The 12,600-nt window shown below is 39.8% G+C and overlaps 1 pseudogene; it reads left to right on the top strand.

Annotated features, from left to right (window-relative positions):
• Nucleotides 1–9,460: 9,460 nt before the first annotated feature.
• LOC145264477 (U2 spliceosomal RNA) lies at nt 9,461–9,589 on the top strand (annotated as a pseudogene).
• The last annotated feature ends 3,011 nt before the right edge of the window (nt 9,590–12,600 follow it).

Here is a 12,600-nt window from a genome sequence, read left to right on the forward strand (position 1 = left end):
GCCAGGTTAAAAAGGTTTCTTTTAAATGTTAAGACAAAGTAATTCTATTTTTATATTAAGAAAATGGATACGCAAATTATAAAGCATCATCTCAAACGATTTTTAAAAAATGAGTAAATCAAATAATATATAAAGATTTTCAGCGTTGCATTAAACAATGGATATATCAATGAAGGATGCATTAAAATATTTTTAATTTTTAAATGTTTAATATAAATAATTAATTTTGTCGGTATATTTTTTCAGATCAAAAATAAACTATTTCATTTTACTTCGTTAAAGACCTTTGTCCTCTCCACACTCTCTACAAAAACAAGTATATTTTAAGAAAACGCCATCAAGCAAACAGTAGTTGATCTTATATTGTAAATCTTATTTGAAACTTTTCTGTCAAGTAAAAAATTGTAATTATGATTATATTTGAAATTATTTCCGAACAGCAATAATGTCGAGTGAATACTTCTAGTACACAATGAAAGTTTAATTAAGACAATTACTTCGTTGATAACAATTATTATTTTTCTACCCAGGTTACTTCTATCTGTGACACATAAAGACTATTTTAATTATGCCGATTATGTTGATAGGATCTCGCAAACATATTTCAATGTATATTATACCAAATTCACTTTTTATGATTAGTTTTACTTCACGCACCACCCGACAATAGATAACATCAGAATCGACTTTAAATCCTCGGAGCAATGTGGAGACGATGGAAAACCCTGGCATCTCACCATCCGAATTGGCAAAGAACAATAAGACGAATCTGAGGAAGGATTCGCTAACTCCAACCAAAATCTTCATCGACCATTAGATCATATGACCTCTTATTCCTATGACAAGAGGTCATCTTGCCAGCAATACCAACAGAAACGTAGAAAAAATGAGAAAAGATAAAAAGAAGGAAGAAGAAATACACGGAAAAGAATAACGTTATTTCAAAATAGAAACTTTCTTCTTAATGTAATCTCTCATGGCACGTAATCTATTATAAATAACAAATCACATAGTCTGTGACTATATTTATTAAAACAGCAACACACATTATTTTTCTTTCTCTCTTTGTGTATATGTTTTTTTTTAATTTCGAAAAACTTACACAGTAATTCTCCTGAATTCAGTTTCCTTATCACAGCTGACAGTATCCTATATATTTTCAAGTCCACCATATGTGCATTTACATTCTTCTCTTGTGTGGACTCAAGGATCCAGAGTCTCTGCTTTAGAACTAAATATAAAATCCTAATATCATTTGGAATCATACTTGAACAATGTTATATTAATCTAATAACAATGTTTAACAATGTTTAAATCCGTTTTTAAGAACTAAATATAAAATTTATAAATATAAAATGATAATTAAAACGTAAAATCTATTTCACTTGGAGAAACTGATCTTTTAGCTAAACCTACATGGATCGCTCGAAGGACACCAAGTAAAGTACATCAATCTATTCATGTTGTATGTAACTTCTATATAAAAATTTAATCCCACTATTTCTTTCATTTCTTTGCTTTCTTACATATCCAGGTACTTATTATTTATTGATTTATATTAAAACAAATTAATTTCTAAAACAGATTGGTTCTCTTACAATACTTAATAGATGCACAATTTCATGCAAGAGGGGAATTTATCTCGAGCCCTACGCTTATTTATTAAGACTAGAACAAAACTTTAAAGTAAGATACTCAATATTTTCATCCATGCGGGGGTGAAGAAATACCTGGTGTAGAAACCAGTAAGTTTTTTTTCGGTCTTTTCCTTTTTTGCCTTTTATGTTCGAGCCCGTCTGCCGCGGTTCATTTTTATCGGTCGCTGCTATTTTGATTGAAACAACAATTGTTTTGATTCATTTATTATTTTTATGGTGATTCAAAAAGTGTTTAATATCCAGAGAATAAGTTCACCTCGTATTCCTTCTACCGAACAATCATGAGAGAGAGAGAGACAGAGAGAGAGAGAGAGAAAGAGAGACAGACAGAGAGAGATTGTTAAAAGTTTCCTTAAGACAAGATAGTTCTAGTGATATTCAATCAAGCCAAACTATATAAGAACTTAAAGACAACTATAAATATTCAATCACAATTGTGTTTATAGCATATTATTTGAATACTTATAGACCAATGCACATCTATGTAAAAAAACTTATACAACATCTCAATATTGAGTAAAATTTAATATACATTCCTAATTTCTATATGAAAGTACGATGCTTCTATTTTTCTCATATTCTTTTACGTTACGCTTGTGAATTAGTCACTTAGATTCCTTATTTGATTGTAAATGTTTAATTCTTGTTTTAACTTGGCGATCTTTCATATTGAATTTCATTTGCACTGTTTTCCACCAAATAATACCCTTATGTTGGCATACAGTTACACACATACAGATATCCTAACATTCACGTAGGTTGGTATTGTTACGAAGAGAAAAGTAAGTGTATTAGTCTGTGTTTATATTATGTGGAGTATACAGACTAAGAGAAAAGCTTTGTTCGTAGAATTTCCGTTTAGTTTTAGGCACAGATAGAGATTAAGGAAAATTGTTGAAAGCGGTTGCAGCTTGACGAGTGTTTGTTGTGAATGTTTTACGGCGGGAAATAGATTGAAGTTCAGTTGAGTGTCTACTATGGAAATAACGACAGAGCAAAGATAGACTAGGAACATCAACGTTTCTTTTGTGAAATAAGAAAATATATGCATGCATCCTAGATGTATGTATGTACGTATATGTGTACATGTACGTATATATATATATATATAAATATGTATATATATGTATATGTGTGTACGCGTATGTATGTACGTATGTGTGTGCGGTGTATGTATATGTGTGTGGGTATTAAGTAATTGTACATGTGGTACTATATGAATGGGTGAGCGTATGGATGTATGGATGTTAGTGTATGTGTGAGTTTTCGCGTGCCTGTGTTAATATCGGCTTGTCCTTGTGAGTCGGCAGCAGGCAATCGGAGACTTAGTCGTAGACGTTGTTTAGTCGGCCAAATATTGAAACTGTTCTCTTCTGGGTCATTGGTCACTGTCTTTTGAATTATCTTACCGCTTCTACTTATCATCGAGAAAATGGCCGCCCGCTTTCAACTCACAATAATCGAAACGCCCGCTTCATGGCCACCGCTGCCAGCGACCTCTGACGGCGGCCGGCCAAGACGCCCAGTCGTCTGACTTACACATTTCCAATCACAAGCTTGCCAACCGAATTCGCCATTTTAAGTCAGCGGCGATGGCTACCTCTGCCGTTCGTCTCCTCTTCGCAATCCATCTCTTTATCTTTATCCTATATCTTTACCCTTTGCAAGAAAACGGACGTCATTTTCTTTTGATTATAATACCAAATCAATTCTGATAGATCTCAGCACAGAAATGTTATTCGTCTAAACTATTGCACAATGCGAATGTCACCTAACTCTTTCATAGCTGAGGCCGCGTGACAAAACGACAAAGCTTCCTCAGATGTTGAAATGACATATAAAATTGAATTAGAGTTTTTGGTTTATTTCTTTGAATACTATCACATAATAATCGATGAAAAAATAATGTACACACGCACACACATTATATATACCATTCAAGGAAACAAGTGTAAGGCGTATCATATATCAAATAAAATGATATAAACGCGATTTAAATATACTTGTATTATTGGAATTGTTTATAAATCATATATATATATATATATATATATATATATATATATATATGTATGTATGTATATAGTCAGGTCATGTCATATGCTACTGGTATCATGTAACCTAGTACTACCTGCCTCATGGTCGAGTCACCGGCGACAAAACTGGTTTCCCCACCAGACTTGTTTGGTGAGGAGAGCGGCTAGTCTCCCTGAAGGATTCAAAACAAGACCTTTCAAAGGGCGAATGAACCTTTTGCCGGGGTCAACAGCCAAATAGCACCGTGTGTGTTTGTGTGTATATAAGTGTGTGCTGGGGTAGAGAGGACTCCCCGAAAGCCATGGGGAAGGCAACCTTTCTAGGAGAAGCAAATCTCTGATTTAAAAAGCCATAAAGCGGGAGACCAGTACCCGCATTACGCTGGTCTGCAGTTTCACTTGTTGTTGGCTATCTTGCTCTTGCTTGTTGCTGGATCTCCACATTTTGAACCCAGAGAGAGACTTAGCTGTCGTACAAAGCTAAGACTCTGTAACATCATCTGTGTATAGATACTCCCTCAGGCATTTGTCTATAAAAATGGCCCTGTGTCGATGGAAAGCAATTTTTGGCGCGTGGACTTTTAGTGCCTGAGGGAGTGGCACTCGTTTGACAAGACGTTGCAATCATATATATATATATATATATATATATATATATATATTCTATTCTTTAAAGATTACTAATGTAGATAATGAATTCATTATTTGTGATGAGTTATGTCAATATTTAATGGGTTTTAATTTTATCCATTCAATCTTCGGATTCCACATTCTCCTATATTGGGTTACCTTTTATTAAATTTATTGATTTGTTTGTTAATTAATTGGTTTTTTTTATTTGATGTTTAATTGTCATTATTTTATTCTATCGGAAATGCTTTTTAGTTCACTTTTTTTTTTACATATATCCAAATCTATACTTATCCGTCATATATTTTTTTTACTAATGTTAATCTTCTGGGTAAAGTAGTTTAACTTTGAAAATTTATGGTTTCACGATTATCTTTACTATAATTCTTTGTTTGAATTTTAGTGGAGCAATAAATATTGTAATCTTGTCAATTATTTTTATCATCAATACTTCTTTTTTGTTTAAATTCTCTAGCTAAAATATTTCCCGGACGCCCCACGACTAACAACTTTCGTCAGGCTTCCTGAGGCCTGCAAAACCAACGTGTGGACAATGCTGGAGGCCGCTGAAGGGGCTGGTCCGGGAATTGAACTGATTGGGAAAAATGACCCTTCCCTTGAGGAACTCGCAAAACAATGCAAGGGAAGGGTCCCAGTGTTGGTCCATCCGTCACTCTATAGGGCCCTTAAATTGACTTACCCTTTGGTTGTCGGCGGCATTGTGAGAGAAGGTCAGGACATGAAAAACCTGACCACCTTGAGCATTGCACACAACGTCGGTGTCCTTTCCCCTGCTGACTTCGAAGCTGAGTGTAACACACCTTAAGGTAGGTACCATGGCTTTGAATTTGGCTGGTCTGAATGCGAGGGGCTTGAGATCATCGGGCCGGGCGGCTCGCCTCCGGCACGACCTCTTGTCCCTGAGAGTGGATGTTGCTGCGATTCAGGAGACGCATTTCGTTTCATCCGTGGACTGTCAGGTGCTGGCCCGTAACTTTGAGGTTTTCTCAGCATATGGCATCCCGCGGGGGAAGGGAGTATCCTTGCTAGTTAAACGTACTGTTTCCGCGACGGTCGACATTGTCCATAGGGATACGGAGGGCAGGCTGGTCGTGGCAGATGTTGCCGTAAAAGATTCTGTGTTTCGGGTGATTGCGGTTCATGCGCCCAGCACCGCTCGTGAGAGGGTCTCATTCTTCAGTCAGCTTGACGCGTTTGTAGATTGTCGGAAGCGGGTAGTGCTAATGGGGGATTGGAATGCCATCTTAGACCCCGACATAGATAAGGTAGGAGGCGGAGCTAGAGAGTCGGAGAGGTGCGAGTCCAGCCTGTGTGATCTGATGGCTAGATGCGGACTGGTCGACGGGTTTCGGGTCGAGCATCCAGGGCGGGAAATGTGGACGTGGACCAATAGTGTTTCCTCCTATCCAAATACCTATTTAGACAGGATGTTAGTTAGGAGAGGCGAAGTAGACTTCCTATCCTGTCCCACGTTCACTTGGCTAGGCCAGACGGACCATAAATTAGTTATGGCCCGGCTGAAGCTAGGAAATAGGTCTAAGTTAGCGGGGTACTGGAAGTTAAACCCCTCCCTTCAGGAGATACAAGACTTCCGAGATCAGTTAAGAGAATTGATTAAAAGGCACTAGGAGTAAGTGGTGGTTAGGTCTCAAAGCCAAGATCAGAAGCTTCTCCGTCAAGTATGCCCAGCGCCTCGCACTAGATAAGGCCAAGACGAAGAAGCAGCTAGAGCAGAAATTAGCCCAGGCTACAGGGGAGGGTGATAGGGTTAGTCAGGAACTAGCTAAGCAGGACCTTCTACGCGAGACTAGCGAGCGTTACGAAGGCAAAGTAGTTTGAGCTAGGCTTAGAAAGATAGGCAACGAAGCAGTCAATTCTGATGCAGACGTGCGCCGTGAGGTTTCTAGGCGTGGCTCGGACAAATACATTGCGAAAGTCAAACATCCGGATGGACGCACCCTGGAATCGACTCGGGAGATCTGCGAGGGGTTTCGAGAACATTTCGAGGAGCGTTTTACGCAGCAGCCCGATCTTCCGGTCCTTGAGTTTAGCGACTATTTGGCCGACTCTCCCCGCCTCGAGGCGGCTAGAGCGGCTAGTTGCGAGGGCCGGGTGACGGAGCGGGAGGTCTTTACTGCACTGAAGCAGGTCAGCTGTGACAGATCGCCAGGACTTGATGGTCTGCCATACGAACTGTACTTGAGTCTGTCGCCCATGTTTCTGCCTCTTCTGACGGATATGTTCAACCATTGGTTTGCTCAGGGATCCATCCCAGGGCAGGTGACCAAGGGAGTGATCACATTGCTGAAGAAAGGTGACGGACATGGAGGGGAAGAGTTAGACGACTACAGGCCCATAACTCTGCTAAACACAGAGTTGAAGATTTTGGCCAAGGTCCTGTCGAATCGGCTGCAGGTTGTTATCGACGAGTTGGTTGAACCGGAACAGAACTACGCTGTGAAGGGGAGATCGATTCAGAACAACTTGCACCTGATCCGCACGATCCTAGAGGGGGGAATAGATGACGACACGGAAGCCGCGCTGATCAACTTAGATCAGTCCAAAGCTTTCGATAGGGTCGACCATCGTTTCCTGGCATCTATCTTAGAGGCCGCCGGTTTTAAACCGGACTTTTGCAAGTGGATCTCCATAATGTATCGACAGCCCATGGCTGTCGTGCAAGTCAACGGAAAGCGCTCGAAACCCTTTGTTATCTCTCGGTCGGTTCGTTAGGGTTGTCCGCTGTCGCCCCTGCTTTATGTTCTGGCTTTGGAGCCTCTTCTCCGCAAGCTAAGACATGGGGAGGCAAATTCGGCCCTGCGCGAAATGGCTCTGCCTGGCGGCTCAGCTGCCAAGGTATCCGCGTTCGCCGATGATGTCACGGTCTTCGTGTCGGGATTCAGAGACATTGAGGTCGTGTCGGAGGCACTCACACAGTACGAAAGAATCACGGGTGCCAAGATAACCCGCAACAAGTCGGTAGGACTGCGGTTGGGCGTATGGAGTGGCAACGCAAACCTCCCGGCGCCCTTCAGCTGGACAGATGGCCCGGTCCGGATCCTCGGCGTGTTGTTCGGACCGAGTCTCCAGCTTGACAAGAATCGGTTGGAGGTACGGTCAAAGGTGGAGGCTGCAGTCAATTCGTGGCTTCCTAGGAAACTTTCCTTAAAGGGCAGAGCTGAGGCGTGCGCCACTTACGTTTTTCCTCTCATCCTTTACCGACTGGCCGTACTTCCCCTGCCTGCACAACACCTAAAAGCTCTTGTCGAACTCTTGTCCTCGCTCCTTTAGGACAGAGGAAGACACTGGGTGAGCAGACAGGTCTGTATTCAACGAGTTTGTGAGGGAGGCTTGGGAATGCCGGACTTAAAGTGTCATCGAGATGCTGAGAGGCTGGCCTTCCTGAGCCACTATATGCAGGATGACCAACCGTGGCACCCCGTGGTTACTGCCGCCTTCCCCGACCTCGTTCTCGACCCTTTCATCGAGAGCCGTCGCAGGCCGCGGGGAGAATCTGCCTAAATGAAAGAGTGCCGAGCCGCGCTAAAACGACTACCAAGGTCCAGTGACCTTGTGACTGCTACCCGTAGGGAACTCCACAGGGATCTAGTGAAGGGGGCCGCCGACGACCCGCTATGTGCGCGTTTGGGGTGGCAGCAGAGTGAGATCCGCTCCGCGTGGAGCTGGGCGCCAGGTTCGAGTCATCTGAACAATTCGGAGTTCTCTCTGACCTGGCGATTGGCCCGAAATGCACTTCCACTCAACAACATACAATGCAGTTCCGGGTTTTTGGAGTCGCCTGATTGTCCCCGTTGTGGGACAACGGCCGTAGAAACTACGGATCACGCTTTCTTCGATTGCCGCGAACTCCGCCAGTACTGGTCGTATGTCAGCGGAGTGACGGCTCGCATCGATCCTGAGCATCCTCGCCCAATTACTGTATCCAATGTTGTGGACAACGTGAGGCCGCCGTGGGACCGGGAAAGACAAATGGTCTACGTTACGATCCTGGCCGTGGCGAGAATGGTGATTTGGACGTCGCGTCTGAAAGGTTGCCGGGGGTGTTGTCTTTTTCTGATCAAGATCTGATCGCTTTCTTTAAACACCAACTACGGGTGAAGATCAGATGTGATAGAAGAAGGCTGCATCGCGCTACATTTGACAGAAGATGGATACATGTGGCAAGTCTGTGTGTACGAACAGGAGCCAAATTTGAATACGTGTTCCCCGCCTAGGTGTGGAACGCGCAGTTCTGTAAAGTAAAATTAAACAAGTAGCCTCTCAGCTAGCTGAGTGTGTGTTCCATCCCTCCCCGATTAGGAAGCCTCCAAGATCCCTATCCCTTCTTACCTGCAATTTTTGTTTTCACCCCTTCCTCTAAATTCTACCCATCTTGAAGAAAAAGAAATACAAACTAACCTCCATCCCTTACCCACAAAAATTTCTTTTCTCCATTCACCCCCATCTAGAGGGCATCCCCACCTAGAGACTGACCCGCAGAAGCTAGGTTCCTTTTACAAACCTAGTGGAACGGGCAGTCTATCAACTAGACGGGGTTCGAAGGGTCCTACTAATAACTTTTTGTTTTTTCTACCCCCGCCCTCGACACAAATGAATTATTGTACCATTTTATTGTTATCTTTTTTGTTTTTACACGTCAATAAAAAATGTTTTAAAAATTGGGAGTTAAGTAGGACGTCCCCCAATACGAAAGGGTGAATGCGGTATTATGGTGAAAGAAGATACTAGCTGGGAGAAACTTTTGACTTTGTTTAGTTCTGGAGCGACAAGGATGACCAACGACCCCCAAAATCCCCCCTTTTGAGTTGGCCATGTGCCTAAGTTTTTTGTTCATCGTTGATTTTGACTGTATTTTTATCATGAATGGTTTAATATCTCAAAGTGTAGTATCTGTTTCGATAGATACACAAGCAAGGACAATATGTGGGGGCAGCCTCACATATAAGACCTTGGTCAATGTAGGGGCAACCCTTCATAATAATTATCACTATCCAGCTCCACTACTCCCCGGGGAGTTGGTCCCCATTTCCCCTTCACTCCTCACATTAAAAATCCACCTTGTGCCTAATTTTCTCGGTGGGGGAGCAAATAAATACCGCTTTTCTTGGCCTTTTGGCCAAGATCAAAGTGTAGTATCTCTTCTTACTACATGATGTACTTATTGTGATATAAAGTGGGGATCACTTTTCTGTATTAATTTAATGTAAAATGATCACACACTTTACAACCAGTCAGTCTCAAAGCCATTCAAGTCAGTATTCAGATCATTCAAGTTGTTTTTGAAGAAATCCAGTTATTTTTTAAGCATTCAAGTAATTCTTAAGATCATTCAATTCATCCTTAAATTCATTGAAGTCATTCCAAGTCATTTACTTTTTATTTATTTAAGTCATTTCAGCCCATTTTTCGGTCATTTTAGTTTTTTTAAGAATTTCATGTCAATCCTACATTCACACATTCATTCATTACACGAGAGCACGCGACTAATGGCTATTGGCCTTGTTTATCAACGAAGAGCCTAGAAATTCTATTAGACAGTATTATAGATTTAATGATTAATGAGTGTGATTAAAGAACTTATAAACATATAAAAGAGTGATACGAACTGTCGGATTCGAAACTGGGGTTTTGGGAAATGTCTAAGAAGTTAGATGTTTTCTTATCAGGTTCAATAGGTATGGAAAGGCTAAAGTTATTAAAGAAATGATGGATAGAGCACTTTGGTAAAATGATTTCAGCCGCAGCCAAATTAGCGTTAATACGAAAGATCTCTGTTTGTTTGTTTGTACATAAACAAACAGGTCGAACACTGTAAACGCGGTAGGCGGGTGTCTATAAAATAAGCATCTGATGAGGTCGTTTACGAGCACCGATCCCATAAGCCGTAGGTTAGAATTGCCGACTATCAACTAGATGGTTTTAGGTTCAATCCTTGGCTAAGGATGGGTGCTAGTGTGACCGCACTAATAAGCTGTGATACAGCGAAGCAGTACTGTATCTGAATGACTATATATATATTCAGCTCGTCACATCAAAGTAAACGAGAAAACCACATGCATTTTTCTAGCCTCTGGGGAAATCATTTAAATCAGTGAGTAAGCATATCAAAAATACCGTTCCCTACTAACCTGCTGTCTGAAATAAATTTAAATAGAACCCCTTCACTCTATGAGGATAAGGCAACGGTGTTGTAGCATCTATATTTTGTCGTTTATTACAGAAGGTGTACATATGTGTACATATGTATGCCTGCATATATAATGGCCATAAAAGTGTTTTAATAAAATACTGTTCATTTAAATATCTGACGTTTTATATCTGTTTATATCATGTAATTCTCTCACTGATTTTAAAATGCATATTATTTATCTATTATATGCGCTATATGACATATGGATTAAATAAAACAATATCCATTCAAGATTTTCTGATTATATATATATATGTGTGTGTGTGTGTGTGTGTGTGTGTGTGTGTGTGTGTGTGTGTGTGTGCGTTCGTGTGTGTGTGTGTAAGTGTGTTTATGTATAGAAGCCAAGTATGTCCGAAAATGAAGTTCTTTCGCCACATCTAGTCATAAACTGCTCGGCGTGCTCCATCTTGTCTTGAGGCAGTTTCAAATAGACTATGAAACCTAGTAAGTGATACCCTTTTCTTTGCAACCTGGTTTCCACAAAAAACAAACGTTGCAAGTCTGTCTCCGTTCTGTGATTATTTTCGTGGCAAGTACTCATATGAGCAGCAATGTATTGTACCCCTTTGTCAAAGTTTCACAAACAAAACTAGACTAGCTACAACCATTATCAACAATTTCCCCCACTTTTCCACAAAGAAAACTTCTTTCCTAGAATGCACGCATGTGGAATTAGTCTGCTTCCCGGCCGATTACTATATGGTAACCTTCAAATTCAATGAAAAAAGTTTTTGTTGAGTTGGTTTCTTACGTAATCGAAATTTGACCTAATCTATGCCATTAACTACTACTACACTACAACTTACATTCATAAACACTTATACCTTTTCCAACATTATTGAGCAGCTTTTAAGACGAGTTTCTTTCAAACTATATTGTTGAAATCAATCCACATAGTATTTCCTATAGGAAATGGCGCGGCGCCTTTTAGAAGTACCATCAGTCTCTGTAGAATTTTAGAGTACATAAACTCGCAACTGTTTAATAAATTTAAGCTTTTCCTCGCTCTATTATTTATATTACCCTACTTTTTCTATTCGTATTTAATTACTTTCCCACGAGAGCAAACTGTGACACAAGGTCAGTTTTAATGTGGGAGAAAACCAGTTCCCCAAAAAGAAGCACTCTGGAAGTGGGAATTTTTTTTTTTTAATTCTTAGTATAAAAGGGTTTCCCTGTATTGATTAAAGGCAAATTAACTAAGTGTAGCACCAAAGACGATACAACACTATCACCTTGGCCCGAATTGCCAGAAATGACTTTCGTAATATACTCAACCATAGATATGTGAGCGATTCGGCAAAGGTTAATTAATTTGCATATTTTTTTTAATTAATTACTTATTTATTTTTATGGTTTCTTATTAGATGATTATCATTTTATTATTACACTAAAATTTTATTTATGCATAATTGCCTAGAATTTAACTCTCAACACTTATTATTTATTAACCAAACATTTTTTGATTTGACATATTTTGCTTGAAAATTATCTGCAAAGTAATTTCAGAAATCAATGACTTGAAGTTATTCCAAACGAGCTCTTGAGTTTCGGTACACTTAGTGGATACTTATTAAATGGGAGATTTTTCTTTTGCACCGGAGCCCAATGAGAAATTTAAATTGATCTTATAAAAAGTATATAATATTTTGGTATAATATATTTAAGATAGATTGAACAAATTGTTATAACAGTGGAAATAATTTATATTGTTTTGAACTGAAATAAAAATGTCAACGTGGTAAAAATTGTCTTTACGATTTAGCTTCTTACACAATAGGTGTCTGGAAAAGCGCTTTGTTTCTATTATTTATTTCCTTATAATTTTATTGAAATCGTTTCAGACAAGGTACAAAGCTACTTGATATAAGGAGCTAAGCAAAAAATACAACAATGTTAGATTGATAGATTCCGACATGGAAAACAACAATTCTTTCCCCTTTCGTCAGAAATATTGTTCATTGAATGTGAAGACTAAATGACACAATAAGAGAAGCGAGTGTAAAGCATAAATGACTGGAAGCTGAAAAACGATATTTTT

This window comes from Euprymna scolopes, chromosome 3 (genome assembly GCF_053919585.1).
Source record: "Euprymna scolopes isolate OS-2025 chromosome 3, ASM5391958v1, whole genome shotgun sequence".
Lineage (NCBI taxonomy): Eukaryota > Metazoa > Mollusca > Cephalopoda > Sepiida > Sepiolidae > Euprymna > Euprymna scolopes.